Genomic DNA, 20369 nt, shown 5'->3' with positions numbered 1-20369 from the left:
TGCCACCAAGTTAATATGAGACCAGTGCCCCCACATTGGTGACACATTCAGCAGCTGGACACTGGAAAGTCAATTGTTACAACATTGTTACAAGAAGCTTGAAATAATACATCAGGCGGAGTCCTACACTGCAATCTACAAGTGTTAGTACGAACTGGCAATGGGACCACAGCAGCCTTGTTGAATAAAGCTCATCATGTCACCCACTTGCCTGCGAACTGCTGCTCCAGATGGCCTTCTTGGCACCATCACCTCACATCTCACTGGAGGCCTGTTGTAGGCCTAGAGTTCAGAATTGTTTGGCAGATGTCTGTTTCATGTTTGCACCTCCCAGGACAGATTTGCTGCTTTGTTACACTGCTTGGGGCACTCATCACGCTCTTCCTGATTCCTGCTTTGTTTTTTGTACTTCCCCTCTACATAAATATAAACATTTTACTTTTTTTTATCATCCCATTGTTTTATCAGTAGAAGATATCATTAGACAGTGGGTGAGAGAGGTGGCCAAGTTGGGATTCATCTCAGAGAACAAATGCTGTTAAACGCAGGGACTTATTTTCATTTCAGTCACTAACCTACCTGGTTAATCTCAATCCTTTGCCAGGATAGACCGATACTTCAGCACACAGCGTTGTGCCAACCCATTGCCCAACTGGCAGTTGGCAGTTTAAGGAGCACTTTACAGGCACAACTTTTCACTACAGATTAGCTGTCACAATTTTTGAATTTGTTCAGAATCAGGGACACTTCAGCATCGACTAATTTATACAGATGCAGCAATTAGGGGCACTGTGAGAACCTCCTTCATGGCTCTGCTTTGTCTTAGTAACGGGGCAAGTGCGATCTGAAGGTACGCTTGGCTAATTCCACCCGGCCTGCAGAGGGATTTGAAGACAAGGATGAGAATTTTAAAATCGAGGCGCTGCTGGACCGGGAGCCAATATAGGTCAGCGAACACAGGAGTGATGGGGGAAAGGGACTTGGTGCGAGTTAGGATACAGCAGCAGAGTTTTGAATGAGCTCAAGTGTATGGACGGTCTAAGATGGGAGGCCGGCCAGGAGAGATTTGGAATAGTCGAGTCTGGAGGTAACAAAAGCATGGATGAGAGCTTCAGCAGCAGATGGGCTGAGGCAGGGGCGAAGACGGGCAATATTACGGAGGTGGAAGTATTTGGTCTTGGTGATGGAGAGTATATGGGGTTGGAAGCTCAGCCCAGGGTCAAATGGGATGCCGAGGTTGTGAACAGTGTGGTTTAGCCAGTCTAATGTTGTCATATCTTGGGTATGAACACCGCGAGATCGTAAAGGCACCTCCTGTTCCTACAGGAAAAACTATTTCTCCAACCTCTGCCATCCCACAATTCCAGGCCACCGAAGGGGTTATTCCCTACAGTTGGTCCCACTTAACCTAAGGATCTGATTTTCCTGTACTGCCCACAATTGGAGGCCATACAATCAGCCACCAAGATCCTATTCTCTGGAATATCATCCCTAAATCCCTCTGCTTCTTCACCACCGTCTCCTCATTTAAAATCTTCCTTAAAGCAACAACATCAATATCTTGTCTTTATATAGCACCGTTAATGTATTAAAATCTCCCAAGGCACTTCACAGGAGCATAATCCTCTCCTCTTCTCCATTGTCCAGCTGGGTGGGGCTGCCCTCACCTGCTTACACTCTACCCTATCCAGTCGTAGCTAGAGAATCTCCTGCAATGGCCTCTCTTCCCGCCCCCGCATCGTTACCTCTGGAGACCCCCAGGGATCTATTCTTGGCTCCTTCCTATCTCTCATCTACATGCTGCCTTTCAGCAATATCATCCAAAAATATGACGTCAGGTTCCCCATGTACGCTGACAGCACCCAGCACTCCCTCACCATCACCTCTCTTGACCCCTCCACTGTCTCTGTGTTGTCAGGCTGCTTGTCCGACATCCACTGAATGAGCCACAACTTCCTCCAATTAAACATTTGGAAGGCTGAAGACGTTGTCTTCAGACCCCTTCGCAAACTCTGTTCCCTAGCCGTCGTTTCTATCTCTGGCCATGGTCTCAGGCTAAACCAGACTGTTCGCAACCTCGGCATCCCATTTGACCCTGAGATGAGCTTCCGACCCCATATACTCTCCATCACCAAGACCACCTACTTCCACTTCTGTAATATCGTCTATCTCTGCCCCTGCTTCAGCCCATCTGCTGCTGAAACCCCCATCCATGCTTTTGTAATGTCCAGACTCGACTATTCCAAATCTCTCCTGGCCGGCCTCCCATCTTAGGCCCTCCATATATTAAGCTCATCCAAAACTCTGCTGCCCGTATCCCAACTCGCACCAAGTCCCGTTCACACATCACCCCTGTGCTCGCTGACCTCCATTGGCTCTCGGTTCAGCAACCTTCGATTTTAAAATTCTCATCCTTGTGTTCAAATCTCTCCATGGCCTCGCCCCTACCTATCACTGTAACCTCCTCCAGCCCGACAACCCTCCGAGATCTCTGCGCTCCTCCAATTCTGGCCTCTTTCTCATCCCCAATTTTCTTCGCTCCACCTTTGGCGGCCGTGCTTTCAGCTTCCTAGGTCCTAAGCTCTGGAATTCCCTCCCTAAACCTCTCCACCTCTCTGTCTCTCTCTCCTCCTTTAAGTTGCTCCTTAAAACCTACCTCTTTGACCAGGCTTTTGGTCACCTGTCCTAATATCTCCTTATGTGGCTCAGTATCAATTTTGACTGATTATGCTCCTGAGAAGGGCCTTGGAATGTTTTACTACGTAAAAGGCACTATATAAATGCATTGTTGTTGGTGTTAATAAATTTCAAACTTACTCATTTAACAAAAAATAAAGCAATCAAGATAAATCTAAGGCAGCTTGTCTAATCAGCCTCAACCACCTCCAGCTCCATCTGCAGAGAGGCTGCCCTGTGACACCCCTGAGCCCAGCATTTATGTAATCTTGATCTTCGTTAAGCATCTTTCTCCTACAGCTACAATCACACTCCTCTCTTACCGCTCATTACTCCCACCCTACTGTCATTTGGAAAACAAAACAAGCCAGCCACCGAGGAAGAGGAATTATATGGAACACTAGGCAGCTGCCCCTGAAAGTGCCTGTGGGTTTCTGATTTCACTTGCATGCCAAGTAAGAAAGCTATCCCATGCTGCGGCTAACAATCAGATCTGTCTGTGCAGCTTGAGATAAAGGAAGAACTTGCATTTATACGGTGTCTTTCACGACCTCAGGATGTCCCAAAGTGCTTTACAGACATTGAAGCACTTTTTGAAGTGTAGCCACTGTTGTAATGTAGGAAACACGGCAGCCAATTTTCTGCACAGCAAAGTCCCACAAACAGCAATGTGATAATGACCAGATAATCTGTATTTAGTGATGTTGGTTGAGGGATAAATATTGGCCAGGACACTGGGGAGAGCTCCCCTGCTCTTCTTTGAATAGTGCCATGGGATCTTTTACGTCCACCTGAGAGGCCAGACGGGGCCTCGGTCTAACGTCTCATCTGAGTGTCGGCACCTCTGACAGTGCAGCACTCCCTCAATACTGCACTAGAGTGCCAGCCTAGCTTTTGCGCTCAATTAAAGCAGATAGTTATTACCAAACCAATCGAGTGTTTCTTCAGACATAACAAGTGTTATGAGAGAAAATCCCCACGATTTTTGCCCCAAGCTTTCATTGTACAAGTGATACATCTGCAGCTTCAAGTTATGACCAGCCCGTGTCCCACTGCACTCTTAGTGTAACTATATGTTATAGGACTATATTCAAGGCTTTTTTTGGAGTTGTCAGCTTGCTTTTTATGGGGGGGTGTTGTATTCTTTTGAAGCTGTTGGTCAGCTTTTCCTCGTTTTCTGGGTTACAACAACTTGCATTTATATAGCGCCTCTAACATAGTAAAACGTACCAAGGCGCTTCACAGAAGATTAATCAGGCAAAAATTGACACCAAGCCACATAAAGAGATATTAGGACAGGTGACCAAAAGCTTGATCAAAGAGGTAAGTTTTCAGGAGTGAGTTAAAAGAGGAGAGAGTGGTACAGAGCCAAAGAGGTTTGGGGAGGGAATTCCAGAACTTAGGGCCTAGACAACTGAAGGCACGGTCGCCAATGGTGGAGCGAAGGCAGTGGGGGATGGACAAGAGGCCAGAGATCTTGGAGGGTTGTGGGGCTGGAGGAGGTTACAGAGATAGGGAGGGGTGAGGCCATGGAGGGATTTGAACACAAGGATGAGAATTTTAAAACTGAGGTATTGCTGGACCGGGAGCCAATGGAGGTCAGCGAGCACAGGGGTGATGGGTGAACAAAATTTTGTGTGAGTTTGGATACGGGCAGCAGATGTTGCTCAAGTTTTGGATGAGCTCAAGTTTACGGAGTATGTTCATGGTAATATTTGTATACAAATAACGGAAGGAAACTAAGGATAGCGCGGCAAGAGAAAGAGGGAAAGAAGAGAACAACGCAATCTGGTCCTGTGCGTTGTCTGGTGCCCACCACATTCTGGAGGTTAAACACAATCAGTGGGGTCATGCACTTGACCTTTCACCTCTCGGGCCTGGGTTTGAATCCAATCAGCCAGAGAGGGTGAAGCCGTCCTTTATTTATCAGAAAAATGGGATTGCACAGTATGGGGTAACAATTCCAACCTCGGGAACTTGTATCTGTCCTTTGGTAGAGCGTGATTTTTGTGACACAGCGGGAATTTTGACTTTGTGTTAGAATGCGGTCCTCCCACCTCCGGGACCTGGCTTCAAACGCTGCCACACCCGAGGAAACGGAAGCCTCTTTTCTCTGACGGGGAGATGGTGCGGTACAGTGAGAGAAAAGATTGTCCGGTTTAGTCTTGGGACACAGGATCATCCCTGAACAGAGGGGATGAAGGATTCATTCTTTATGCTGCTGCTGTCAAAGAAAAATTTCAAGCGCGTTGGTTGTCTGGAACTACACTTAACCCGTGTAACAAAAACACGTAATGGTGATGTTCGCCGTTCTGAGCAGTGTTCGGGAAAGTTTTTAGAATATTCCCATTGTTGTTTCTCCTTAGGTGGTTTGAAATCGCATTCTAATTTGTTGAATCATCTTAAAGTTCAGAGCATGTTGGTGTTACACAATATGCTGATTAGCTGAAGAACTCTGAGATTTGGAGAAGGGACAGTTACACAATATGTTAATTACATCAATAATTCAGTTGTCTGGAGATGGATTAAAAGCAAAATGTGCTAATGAAGCAAATGCTGTGTATTCAGACAGCTCATTAAAACTCTCCAAGTGACTGCAGCAGACGCTCACTGATCTGCTGGTTTATTAACTGAATACATTTAATGGTAGACTACCTGAGGATAACTTGTCTGCTCATCTCTTATCCTTGCTTTATCTATAACTCACAAACCCAACAAAGGGGCTGGCAGTCCTCCTTTCATAAAAAGAGAAGGGTCTTTCACACCGATGTGAATGAACTGCTGGTAAAATGGCCCCTTTCACTGTGCAAATTGCAAGAATGCAACAAAAAAGCAGCAGCCAATTCTGACGAACCTACTGTAGGAACATCTCTCCTGGATACGTCCATTGCTGCTATGGCGGCTTCAGGGGTCCAAACTCCAAGATGGGGTCAATGCTAGCTTCAATACGCTTGAAGGATACTTGTAGAGAACCACAAGGTAAGAGAATCCAAGAACTCATTGGTGCCCACTCTTCTACACTCGCACAGGTCAGTGGAGAAGCAGAAGAGCAGCTGGCTGGTATTCATGGCAGCTACAGTCCTGTGCCCTCTCACTAAGTGGGAGTAGGTGCCATCTTCGAAAGGGACTGAATCCACTGTGACAAGAGCAGCAATGACCTTTCTTAGAAGGGAACCTTCCATTCCCACCCAGTTTAGCCTACATGTGACTCCACTCCCCTGCTGAGAGATCACTACAATGTTCAATACGAAGAGGGAAATTGGACAGTCCTATTGGCAAGACCCTGGCACTGTATCAGGATAAGACTAAGGCAACCTCAGCTCAGTTGACCCTGCAAAGATCTACTCACTAATACCTGGGGACTGTTGCCAAAGTTGGGAGAGCTGTACCTTAGACGACTCAAGCAACAGCCTGACATAGTCATACTCAGAATCTATCAGCCAACATCCCAGACTCCTCCATCATGATCCCTGGGTATGTCCTGTCCTGATATACAGTCAGGAGGGAGTGGCCCTGGGAGTCCTCAACATTGACCTCGGACCTCATTACATCTTATGGCTTCAGGTCAAACAAAGTCATGGGAACTTACCACTGATCACCTCTTACCTACTTACCCACCCCTCAACCGAACAATCAGTACTCCTCCATGTTGAACATCACTTGGATGAAGCAAGAGCACAGAATGTACTCTGAGTTGGGTGACTTCATGGTCCATCACCAAGAGTGGCTCAATAGTACCACCAATGACCAAGCTGGCTGAGTCCTGAAGGATAAATCTGCCAGACTGGTAACGTCAGGTGGTGAGGGAACCAACACAAGGAAGTAACCTACTTGTCCTCATCTTTGCCAGCCTACCTGTCGCAGACACATCTGTCAATGGCAGCACTGGTAGGAGTGACCGCCGCACAGTCCTTGTGAAGGCCACGTCACATCTCCACCATGAGGACACCCTTCATCGTATATTGAGGCACTACCACTGTGCTAAGGGAGTCAGACCAAGACAGATCTAGCAGCCCAAAGCTGGGCATCCATGAAGTGCCATGGGCCATCAATAGCAGGAGAATTGTATATCACCACAATCTGTAACCTCGTGGTCCAGCACAGCCCTCACTGTTAAGCCAGGAGACCAACCCTGGTTCAATGGGGAGTGTAGAAGGGTGTGCCAGAGGCAGCGCCAGGCATAGCTTAGAATGAGGTACCAAGCAAGTGAAGCTACAACACAGGGCTGCCTACATGTTAAATACCAAAGGCAGCAATCTATTGACAGAGCTAAGTGGCACCACAATCAACAGATCAGAGCAGAGCTCCGTAGCCCCACCGCATCTACTCAAGAATGGTAGACAACTGATGCAGGTCCATTGAGAATAATCGCAGATATGGGTAGTTGATATCAGGTGTCAGCCTTGGCTCAGTGGGTAGCACTCTCGCCTCTGAGTCAGAAGGTTTTGGGTTAACGTCCCATTCCAGAGACTTGAGCGCATAATCTAGGCTGACACTCCAGTGCAGTACTGGGGGAGTGCTGCACTGTCGGAAGTGCCATCAAGAGGCATTAAACTAAAGCCCTATCTGCCCTCTCAGGTAAAAGATCCCATGACACTATTTCGAAGAAGAGTTTCGGAAGTTCTCCTCGATGTCCTGGCCAATATTTATCCCTCAGTAGTGATGATGGGGGATTTCAACTATTCTAACATAGACTGGGATAACAATAATATAAGGGGCAAAGAAGGGGAGGAATTTTTGAAATGTGTTCAGGATAACTTTCTCGACCAGTATGTTTCTGGCCCAACGAGGAAGGAGGCATTGCTGGACTTGGTTCTAGGGAATGAGACGGGTCAAGTGGAGCAAATGGAGCATTTAGGGAGCAGCGATTATAGTATCATAAGGTTTAGAATAACTATGGAAAAGGATTCTGACCACTCTAAAGTAAAAATACTCAACTGGAGGATGGCCAATATCAGTGGGATGAGAAAAGATCTGGCCCAGGTAAATTGGAATCAAAGATTGTCAGGCAAAACTGTAATTGAACAGTGGGTGGCCTTTAAAGAGGAAATGATTCGGGTACAGACAAGGTACATTCCAATGAGGGAGAAAGGTAGGGCAACTAAAACCAGAGCTCCCTGGATGACAAAGGAGATAGAGAGTAAGATGAAGCGGAAAAAAGCAGCACATGACAGATGTCAGGTTGATAACACAAATCAGAACCAGGCATATTATAGAAAGTTCAGAGGGGAAGTGAAAAAGGAAATAAGAGGGGCAAAGAGAGAGTACGAGAATAGACTAGCGGCCAACATAAAAGGGAATCCAAAAGTCTTCTACAGACATGTTAACAATAAACGGGTAGTAAGTGGAGGGGTGGGGCCGACTAGGGACCATAAAGGAGGTCTACTCGCAGTGGGAATGGCTGAGGTATTAAATGAGTACTTTGCATCGGTGTTTACCAAGGAAGAAGATGCTGCCGGAGTCTTGGTAAAGGAAGGTATAGTTAAGATACTGAATGGGCTAAAAATTGAGAATGAAGAGATACTGGAAAGGCTGGCTGTACTTAAAATAGATAAGTCACCTGGTCTGGATGGGATGCACCCGAGGATGCTGAGGGAAGTAAAGGGGGAAATTGCGGAGGTACTGGCCATAATCTTCCAAACATCCTTAGATACAGGAGTGATGCCAGAGGACTGGAGAATTGCAAATGTTACACCCTTGTTCAAAAAAGGATAAACCCAGCAACTATAGGCCAGTCAGTTTAACCTCGGTGGTGGGGAAACTTTTGGAAATGATAATTCAGGACAGAATTAACAGTCACTTGGACAAGTGTGGATTGATTAGGGAAAGCCAGCACGGATTTGTTAAAGGCAAGTCGTGTTTAACCAACTTGATAGAGTTTTTTGATGAGGTAACAGAGAGGGTAGATGAGGGCAATGCAGTTTGTGTATATGGATTTTAAAAAAGCATTTGATAAAGTGCCATATGGCAGGCTTGCTATTAAGATTGCGTCCCATGGAATAAAGGGGGCAATAGCAACATGGATACAGAATTGGTTAAATAACAGGAAACAGAAAGCAGTGGTGAACGGTTGTTTTTCAGACTTTTCTTGATATATATTAATGACTTGGGCTTGGGCGTACAGGGCTCAATTTCAAAATTTGCAGATGACACAAAACTTGGAAGGGTAGTAAACAGTGAGGAGAATAGTGATAGACTTCAAGAGGATACAGACAGGCTGGTGGCATGGATGGACACATGGCAGAATAAATTTAATGCAGTCCTGCCATATCCAGTCATGAATGGTGGTGGACAATTAAACAACTAACGGGAGGAGGAGGCTTGAGTAAACATCCCCATCCTCAACGATGGCGGAGTCCAGCACATGAGTGCAAAAGACAAGGCTGAAGCGTTTGCAACCATCTTCAGCCAGAAGTGGCGAGTGGATGATCCATCTCTGCCTCCTCCCGATATCCCACCATCACAGAAGCCAGTCTTCAGCCAATTCGATTCACTCCACGTGATATCAAGAAACAGCTGAGTGCACTGGATACAGCAAAGGCTATGGGCTCCGACAACATCACGGCTGAAGTGCTGAAGACTTGTGCTCCAGAACTAGCTGCGCCTCTAGCCAAGCTGTTCCAGTACAGCTACAACACTGGCATCTACCCGACAATGTGGAAAATTGCCCAGGTATGTCCTGTCCACAAAAAGCAGGACAAATCCAACCCGGCCAATTAACGCCCCATCAGTCTACTCTCGATCATCAGCGAAGTGATGGAAGGTGTCGTCGACAGTGCTATTAAGCGGCACTTACTCACCAAAATCCTGCTTACCGATGTTCAGTTTGGGTTCCGCCAGGACCACTCGGCTCCAGACCTCATTACAGCCTTGGTCCAAACATGGACAAAAGAGCTGAATTCCAGAGGTGAGGTGAGAGTGACTGCCCTTGACATCAAGGCAGCATTTGACCGAGTGTGGCACCAAGGAGCCCTAGTAAAATTGAAGTCAATGGGAATCAGGGGGAAAACTCTCCAGTGGCTGGAGTCATACCTAGCACAAAGGAAGATGGTAGTGGTTGTTGGTGGCCAATCATCTCAGCCCCAGGACATTGGTGCAGGAGTTCCTCAAGGCAGTGTCCTAGGCCCAACCATCTTCAGCTGCTTCATCAATGACCTTCCCTCCATCATAAGGTCAGAAATGGGGATGTTCGCTGATGATTACACAGTGTTCAGTTCCATTCACAACCCCTCAGATAATGAAGCAGTCCGAGCCCGCATGCAGCAAGACCTGGACAACATCCAGGCTTGGGCTGATAAGTGGCAAGTAACATTCGCGCCAGACAAGTGCCAGGCAATGACCATCTCCAACAAGAGAGAGTCTAACCACCTCCCCTTGACATTCAACGGCATTACCATCACCGAATCCCCCACCATCAACATCCTGGGGGTCACCATTGACCAGAAACTTAACTGGACCAGCCATATAAATACTGTGGCTACAAGAGCAGGTCAGAGGTTGAGTATTCTGCGACGAGTGACTCACCTCCTGACTCCCCAAAGCCTTTCCACCATCTACAAGGCACAAGTCAGGAGTGTGATGGAATACTCTCCACTTGCCTGGATGAGTGCAGCCCCAACAACACTCAAGAAGCTCGACACCATCCAGGACAAAGCAGCCCACTTGATTGGCACCCCATCCACCACCCTAAACATTCACTCCCTTCATCACCGGCGCACTGTGACTGCAGTGTGTACCATCCACAGGATGCACAGCAGCAACGCGCCAAGGCTTCTTCGACAGCACCTCCCAAACCCGCGACCTCTACCACTTAGAAGGACAAGGGCAGCAGGCACATGGGAACAACACCACCTGCACATTCCCCTCCAAGTTACACACCATCCCGACTTGGAAATATATCGCCGTTCCTTCATCGTCTCTGGGTCAAAATCCTGGAACTCCCTTCCTAACAGCACTGTGGGAGAACCTTCACCACACGGACTGCAGCGGTTCAAGAAGGCGGCTCACCACCACCTTCTCAAGGGCAATTAGGGATGGGCAATAAATGCCGGCCTCGCCAGCGACGCCCACATCCCATGAACGAATATTTTTTAAAATGCTAGTTGTTGCATTTTGGTAGGAAAAATGAGGAGAGGCAATATAAACTAGAGGGCACAATTCTAAAAGGGATTGAAGGAACAGAGGGATCTGGGGGTATATGTGCACAAATCGTTGAAAGTGGCAAGGTAGGTTGAGAAAGCGGTTAAAAAAGCATATGGGGTCCTGGGCTTTATGAATAGAGGCATAGAGTACAAAAGCAGGGAAGTTATGATGAACCTTTACAAAACACTCGTTCGGCCACAACTGGACTATTGTGTCCAGTTCTGGGCACCGCACTTTAGGAAAGATATGAAGGCCTTACAGAGGGTGCAGAAGAGATTTACTGGAATGTTTCCAGGGATGAGGAACTTAAATTACGTAAATAGACTGGAGAAGCTGGGATTGTTCTCCTTGGAACAGAGAAGATTGAGAAGAGATTTGATGGAGGTATTCAAAATCATGAAGGGTCTACAATTGTAAACAATTTTACGACACCAAGTTATAGTCCAGCAATTTTATTTTAAATTCACAAGCTTTCGGAGGCTACCTCCTTCCTCAGGTGAACGATGTGGAAATGAAATCCTCGAAATGAAGTCGCATTTATAATTCACAGAACAATGCTTGGTGATTACAGACAGTTTTTTCAACTGCCCGTTGCCAAGGCAATCAGTGTGCAGACAGACAGGTGTTACCTGCCAGGTCTCAGAATATACAAATCACCACAAAAAACAACAAACAAAAAAAAACAGAGATAGAGAGGTAGAAACATAGAAAAGACAGCAACTGACCCGTTATATTAAAAACAGATAACATTTGTTCGCTGGTGGGGTAATGTGTAGCGTGACATGAACCCAAGATCCCGGTTGAGGCCGTCCTCATGGGTGCGGAACTTGGCTATCAATTTCTGCTCGACGATTTTGCGTTGTCGTGTGTCTCGAAGGCCGCCTTGGAGTACGCTTACCCGAAGGTCGGTGGCTGAATGTCCTTGACTGCTGAAGTGTTCCCCGACTGGGAGGGAACCCTCCTGTTTGGCGATTGTTGCGCGGTGTCCGTTCATCCGTTGTCGCAGTGTCTGCATGGTCTCGCCAATGTACCATGCTCTGGGGCATCCTTTCCTGCAACGTATGAGGTAGACAACGTTGGCCGAGTCACAGGAGTATGAACCATGCACCTGGTGGGTGGTGTCCTCTCGTGTGATGGTGGTATCTGTGTCGATGATCTGGCATGTCTTGCAGAGGTTACCGCGGCAGGGTTGTGTGGTGTCGTGGACGCTGTTCTCTTGAAAGCTAGGTAATTTGCTGCGAACGATGGTCTGTTTGAGGTTGGGTGGCTGTTTAAAGGTGAGTAGTGGAGGTGTGGGGATGGCCATAGCGAGGTGTTCGTCGTCATTGATGACATGTTGAAGGCTGCGGAGAACATGGCGTAGTTTCTCCGCTCCGGGGAAGTACTGGACGACAAAGGGTACTCTGTTGGTTGCGTCCCGTGTTAGTCTCCTGAGGAGGTCTATGCGATTTTTTGCTGTGGCCAGTCGGAACTGTCGATCGATGAGTCGAGCGTCATATCCCGTTCTTACTAGGGCGTCTTTCAGCGTCTGTAGGTGTCCATCGCGTTCCTCCTCGTCTGAGCAGACCCTGTGTATTCGCAGGGCCTGTCCATCCCCTATGGACAGGCCCTGCGAATAAACAGGGTCTGCTCAGACGAGGAGGAACGCGATGGACACCTACAGACGCTGAAAGACGCCCTCGTAAGAACGGGATATGACGCTCGACTCATCGATCGACAGTTCCGACTGGCCACAGCAAAAAATCGCATAGACCTCCTCAGGAGACTAACACGGGACGCAACCAACAGAGTACCCTTTGTCGTCCAGTACTTCCCCGGAGCGGAGAAACTACGCCATGTTCTCCGCAGCCTTCAACATGTCATCAATGACGACGAACACCTCGCTATGGCCATCCCCACACCTCCACTACTCGCCTTTAAACAGCCACCCAACCTCAAACAGACCATCGTTCGCAGCAAATTACCTAGCTTTCAAGAGAACAGCGTCCACGACACCACACAACCCTGCCGCGGTAACCTCTGCAAGACATGCCAGATCATCGACACAGATACCACCATCACACGAGAGGACACCACCCACCAGGTGCATGGTTCATACTCCTGTGACTCGGCCAACGTTGTCTACCTCATACGTTGCAGGAAAGGATGCCCCAGAGCATGGTACATTGGCGAGACCATGCAGACACTGCGACAACGGATGAACGGACACCGCGCAACAATCGCCAAACAGGAGGGTTCCCTCCCAGTCGGGGAACACTTCAGCAGTCAAGGACATTCAGCCACCGACCTTCGGGTAAGCGTACTCCAAGGCGGCCTTCGAGACACACGACAACGCAAAATCGTCGAGCAGAAATTGATAGCCAAGTTCCGCACCCATGAGGACGGCCTCAACCGGGATCTTGGGTTCATGTCACGCTACACGTTACCCCACCAGCGAACAAATGTTATCTGTTTTTAATATAACGGGCCAGTTGCTGTCTTTTCTATGTTTCTACCTCTCTATCTCTGTTTTTTTTTTGTTTGTTGTTTTTTTTGGTGATTTGTATATTCTGAGACCTGGCAGGTAACACCTGTCTGTCTGCACACTGATTGCCTTGGCAACGGGCAGTTGAAAAAACTGTCTGTACTCACCAAGCATTGTTCTGTGAATTATAAATGCGACTTCATTTCGAGGATTTCATTTCCACATCGTTCACCTGAGGAAGGAGGTAGCCTCCGAAAGCTTGTGAATTTAAAATAAAATTGCTGGACTATAACTTGGTGTTGTAAAATTGTTTACAATTGTCAACCCCAGTCCATCACCGGCATCTCCACATCATGAAGGGTCTAGACAGAGTAGATAGAGAGAAACTGTTCCCATTGGCAGAAGGATCAAGAACCAGAGGGCATAGATTTAAGGTGATTGGCAAAAGAACCAAAGGTGATATGAGAAAAAATGCTTTTACACAGCGAGTGGTTAGGATCTGGAATGCACTGCGCTGGAGTGGTGGAAGCAGATTCAATCGTGGCCTTCAAAAAGGAACTGGATAAGTACTCAAAACAAAAAAAAATGTGCAGGGCTACGGGGATAGGACAGGGGAGTGGGACTAGCTGGATTGCTTGTGCATAGAGCCGACCCGGACTCGATGGGCCGAATGGCCTCTTTCCTGTAACTCTAACCTTTCTATGATTCTATAACCAACATCAATAAAACAGATTATCTGGTCATTATCTCATTGCTGTTTGTGGGATCTTGCTGTGCGCAAATTGGCTGCCGCGTTTCCTACATTACAACAGTGACTATGCTTCAAAAGTATTTCGTTGGCTGTAAAGTGATTTGGGACGTCTTGAGGTCGTGAAAGGCGCTATATAAATGCAAGTTCTTTATTTCATTCTTTCTTCTTTCATCCATCTCCTGCAAGTTGGCTCCAAAGCCACAACCATACAAGTCCCTCGACCAGGGCAACACTTAGTTGTGTGGCATATTCACGACAAACAGGGAGAAGTAGCCACCACACAACAGGCAAACACAACGGCAAAATTCATTATCACATACATACAAGTTAATAAAATTAATTCATATTTAATATCTCCTACAGTCTGTCATTCTTTCCTTTTGTAGGAAGTTAGGCTTCGGCTGTCAAAAAGCCAAATAAATAAATCAAACAGGGACAGCAAACAGCTGTTCCGTGATTCTAACTATACGCTGAAGAAAGTTATAGTGCCTAGATGCAGAGCTCAGCCTATGACTTTCTGCCTGCAAATGCTATTGATTGTTTCTGTAGGTGTTTGTAGAGGGTTGCATAGTGATTCAGGTACCTTAGTGATACATGGCAAAGTGACTGATAGTCAGTCAGTCAGTCAGACAGACAGACAGACTGACTGACAGACAATGTCCCCCATTAGGTACCTAGTGCAGCATAAGATTTGAGGGCACAGGTGACCTGTACTCTCGCTGCTAGTGCAGGGTAAATGGTTGACCAAGCCTGCAGCTCTTCATGGATCAGATAGCACCCCTCGGTTACCTAGTAAGTCTGGGGCTCCTCCTGCATTGCTCCTTTATCACACCCAGGTAGCTCATTCTGTTGCAATCTTCCGCCCTGGGGTAGCAAAGACTGCAAACTGTGTGACTCCAATATTACCTCCTTCTCCTGCTGCTCTCTCCTCCTGCTCTCACCTGATCTCTTCGCCTCCTCCTGATCTTTTCTCCTCCTCCTTCTGCTCTCCCCTCTCCTGCGCTCTCCTCCTGCTCGCCCATCACCTGCTCTCTCCTCCTCCTGCTCTCTCCCCTTTCCTGCTCTCTCCTCCTGCTCTCTCCTCCTGCTCTCTCCTCCTCCTGCTCTCTCCTCTAACTGCTCTCTCCTCCCCTATTCTCTCCTCTCCTATTCTCTCCTCTCTTACTCTCTCCTCCTCCTGCTCTCCTGTGATATAACCATCAAAGGCCAGTGTGAGTCTATGCTCTTCAGCACAAAACCTCTCTCACTTCTGCCACTGCTGTGGTTTTACTTTGAAATCTTATCGGAACACAGGAACATTCTGAAATTCTCTCCCCCAAAAGGCCGTGGATACTAGATTGATAGATTTTTGATAGGTAAGGATATCAAGGATTATGGAGCAAAAGCAGGAAAATGGATTCGAGGTACAGATCAGGCATGATCTAATAGAAAGGTGGAACAGGCTCGAGGGGCTGAATGGCCGCCTCCTGTTCCCAATGTTGGCCTAAAAGGAGTTTCTGTAATGAGAATGGCCAATTAATCAATACAAAAACATAATGAATACAAGATCAATTAGACTACACCTTCCCAGAATTGGTCAGTTGTTAATGGGTTAATTTATCTCCCATGATAACCCACATAAAAATCAATGTATCTTCAGAAAGTTAAAAAAAAATGACCCTTTATATCAAGTTGTTTTTTTTTGCTTATCAGCTTTAGAGATTCCAGCGCTGGGGAATAGGATGTTCACCATGTTTGTTCAGGAGAAAGTGTTCTGCTGGGGTAACTGAATTAATACTCAGAAACCAGCACTTACACTGCTTCTAGGAGCTTTCTGGCACCTGGCCTACAAATCGTACTATGTGTTGTAAGTGTAGGGATTTATGGGATATGTTACGAGAGGTCATGCTGCTCTAAATCACTTGCCCTAACCATTCTCGATATCAGGCACTCCCAGTACTGGCACAGTGAGATAATGTTACTTAACCCCATGCTCAGAAAAAAGATGTGACATTTCCATTTCCCACACCAGCCATCCTTGTGTCCTCTTTGAGACTGCCAACTTAATGTCAACTAGTGCCATGTTCTGTGCTATGAATCCACCTTTAGTGGGAACTGGATTGGGACTGCCCAAATCATTTCACATAGGATCCTTTCAATGAGCAGCCAGAGGAGATTCTGATCCTATCACCCTAGTGTGGGCTGAAACCCATCTAACAGAGGTGAGACTACAGTGCTCATGTACTGTGATACCCAGTCTTCCTACAGTACAGTCTTTTCAGAATGACTCACTTACCTCTAGTACACTGATTCCAGAGCAGCCTAAACAGATAAGGTGGAACTTCCAACTTTGGCAGGGGGCATAAAACATGCAGTAGCAGATCAGCCACGCAGTGTATACCCTACCGTGCCATGTCATGTCATGTGGTGCGAATGAACACGTCCCGAAGAAGATCTTTCATGGGGCATTGACAACTGGGAGGCAATTTTATGGTGATCAACAAAAGAGATATAAAGACTGCTTGCTTAAAAGCGACTCTGAAACAGTGCAAAATAAACGTCCTTAAGTGGGAACAACTTCCTCAAGATAAGGAAGCCTGGCAAAAAAAAATCTATGAAAACACTATCCCAATACAAGGCCTGTCGCATTGCTGACGCTAAATGTAAAATGGCAGCTGAGGAAGTCTCGCCTGAAAAATCAAGATCCCCAACATGGAGTATCCAGGATCCACTGTTCAATCTGCGGTAGCTCATTCCCAGCAAAAATAGGTCTCATCAGTCACCAAAGAACTCACTGCAAAAAGTGAGATGAGATTCCGGCTGTCTGCTTTGATATTGAAGGACGAACGACGATGATAGTCCCCACCGGACTTTTCCACCGGCTTCGATGGAACGGAAAAGGAAAATTAGGCGGGGTCTAAAACGAGCGGCCAATCAGCCAGCGCTGACATTGAAAGTTCTGCCCATAGTGTCACCGTTTCTCTGCTAAGAATCTCCAATTTAATAAGGAGCCTCGTGGCTTATCTTTTTCTGTCACAGTATAAAGGATTAGAATCCAGCTTTGCTGCTGAGACAGAAGCCCTAGTACCAGACATTATTGTCTGGGTCAGGTATCAGGAGGAGGGGCCAAGCCGCTCAATTCAAGTATAAACATTTTGTGGGTTTTATTTTGATATGTGCTTGATTAGCTGTCCTCTCTGAGTTTGAGATGTACATTTAAATTTGCTTTGACCCGGTCATCTTGTTAAAGAAAATACTTCTCAGGCTATCTTATTAAAATTGGGTAGTTAAGGACCTTCTAAACGGCCCAGTTTATACTGTAATTTAACTGTAGCATAACAGGCATGAGTGATTGTAATTTTCCATCTTATGAAGAGGGATAGTTAAGCCTGTATTTACTATAAATCTACAGTGTGTCATTGTTACTGTTCACTTTTCCATTTACTGGTCAATAAATATGTTTGGCCGTTTATCGCCTAAGGCACTGTCTAGTGAAGTGTTTTTTCTGGCACTCTGCAAAGTCGAGCCCGATCACATGATATAACCAGCAGCTGAGATTCAATGAAGAGGGTTGTCTGGTGAATGTCTGGGCCTCGCTACAAATTACCTAGATATCAGACAGCTAAAGGGATATTCTAGAAGGTCATAGGGAACAAGGACTGGCCTATGGGAGTGGACCATAACCGGGAAATGTATCCTTTAGTTCCCAGTGCACACGAGTTCAAAGTTCAAGGCTCGTTTGGAGCATAAACACTAGCATGGACCTGTTGGGCCAAATGGCCTGTTCCTGTGCTGTAAATACTATGTAATACGAAGTTACCCTCAGATTAACACTGAAATAACAATGGTAGAGAGACTAGAGAAAAAAACACAAGAGTGTTTCTTGTGTCTGGACTCACGGGACAACCTTGTCTCAATGTATTTTACTCATATCGGGACCACATCTCACAGCTGTACTTTGTTGATGACACTGAAACATTAAGTGTGCTATACAACAGGAAAAGCCTTTCTAAACGTAGATTATCCTCACTACATGGTGCTTCGCAGACAGCATTCGAAAATTGTGCAACGGCCTCTGAAGAAAATAACATTTACACTTAGTGTTGAAGGCTTCCGGGGGGGTGGAGGCAGTTGTCGAGATGTCAAAGTCTGAGCTATCGGACTGTCTACATCTATCCTGTGGAAACAGTGCCAAAGCTTGGAGACTTATTGTGAGTCTCAGGCCACACAAAGTGCAGGCAGCAGACAAGAGTTATCTGCTACAAGGAGAACAGCCAGAGTTTAAGGAATGAATCCCATCATCATGGCCACGATGACTGGATAAATAGTTGAAGGGGAGAAAATTTGCAGGCTATGGGGAAAAAGCAGGGGAGTGGGACGAATTGGATAGCTCTTTCAAAGAGCCGGCACAGGCACGACGGGCCGAATGGCCTCCTTCTGTGTTGTAAGATTCTTTGATGAAAGAGGGAGCCTCGCCATTAGGGCCCCTATGAAAGAAGGAGATTTACCATGAGGATTCTTTTAACATCTCACCATCACAACTCCATTTTAAAGAGGGAATCCTACAGTTGGGGCCTACTTGAAAGAGCTGCCAGCACTGAGATTCCTTCTTTAAAATATCAGGAGGCCCTTATGAAAGAATGAGTTTCCCACCTCCAGCTTATACATTGGGAGTGAAATTCGTCTTCGCAAAACGGGCGATAGCAAATCGGCTGCGAATCGACTCCAATGGAAAAGAAAATCACGCGGAGTGTAAAACGGGCTGTGGATTCGTTAACCGTTTTGTGTAGGGTTGCCAACTCTGGTTGGACCTATTCCTGGAAGTTTCATCGCATACAAAAATCATCTTACACAGTCAAACAGCCATTTCCCCCCCATCTCCAGTATTTTTATAACGAAGAAACAAAAGCGTTCAAAGAAAATGAAGAAAACACGCAATGTTTTTTAATGCCCCTGTGATTTTTCTGCTGGGTTCCTCGCAGCAGTGTCCTGGAGATTAATCTTTAATTCCTGGAGACTCCAGGACAATCCTGGAGGTTGGCAACCCTAGTTTTGTGCTATCGTTGAAGACCAATTTCACCTCGAACGAGTCTCACTATTATCAGTATCAGGGAAATCAGCGCCTACATTTTCTGTGGATTGAATTATATAATCAGCGTCAAGGTTAGTTTTCTGCTCATTCATTGATGTTTACAGTTCATTTATTTCAAGGCACTCAGTATGTTAGTCAACAGCGACTGTAGGTGTCAGCCGAGGCTCAGTGGGTAGCACTCTCGCCTCTGAGTCAGAAGGTTGTGGATTCATAGTCCCACTCGAGAGACTTAAGCATATAATCCAGGCTGACGCTCCAGTGCAGTACTGAGGGAGTGCTGCACTGTTGGAGGTGCCGTCTTTCGGATGCGATGTTAAACCGAGGCTCCGTCTGCCCTCTCAGGTGGATGTAAACGATCCCACGGCTCTATTTTGAAGAAGAGCAGGGGAGTTCTCCCTGGTGGCCTGGCCAACATTTATCCCTCAACCAGAATCACTAAAACAGATTATCTTGTCATTATCACATTGCTGTCTGTGGGACATTGCTGTGCGCAAATTAGATCTGTGTTTCCTACATTACAACTCTGACTACACTTCAAAGGTCCCTAATTGGCTGTAAAGTGCTTTGGGACATCCTGAGGTCATGAAAGACCCTATGTAAAAATCTTTCTTTCTTAAATAACCATTATACAACGAGGAATTCCATGGACTGAGGGATTATTATGTATGTGCACATTGGATAATTTCATTGCCAAACACATAGCAGTGGGTCCTGTACTGTTTGAAAATCCACCAATGATTACAAGATCACAACCGGATTTCTGTTTCTTTCATAATAAAGAAAAAATGTACAAAACACCATTTTCAAACAATCAAGAAGGATGGAGGAGGGTCACAGCCCGTGTTGACTTCAGTCTGATGGTTGACAACAGCAGAAGAACTTCCATCTGATCTTCTGGGCAGGTTGGAAATGTTCCTCTGGACGTTGGAAAAGGGGACATGAGAGGGTGAGCGCATTTGCTCTGAGTTCAGTCTGTGGGTCACGGAAGAAGGTCACACAGTCCTTGACATATGGGTTGATCCTGTCGGAGAAGACTTTAACCAGTTGCTTTGCTATGTCTCTTAGGAACTCCCTGTAGCTTATGGTGGGCATCCCTGAGTACTTCTGAATCACTGACCCAATAAGTGGAGCGTTCAAATGCAATGTTCATTTACAAGAACTAGGAGCCTCCTTGCTGTTTTCATCCAGGTGCAATAACAAACAAGCCAGGTTCAAACGGATCTTTGGGAAGAAGTTGGATTTGGAATCTCCATGTCCGCACTCGC

Source organism: Heptranchias perlo, chromosome 19 (assembly GCF_035084215.1).
Source record: "Heptranchias perlo isolate sHepPer1 chromosome 19, sHepPer1.hap1, whole genome shotgun sequence".
Taxonomy (NCBI): domain Eukaryota; kingdom Metazoa; phylum Chordata; class Chondrichthyes; order Hexanchiformes; family Hexanchidae; genus Heptranchias; species Heptranchias perlo.
Note: the sequence above shows the minus strand (reverse complement) of the source record.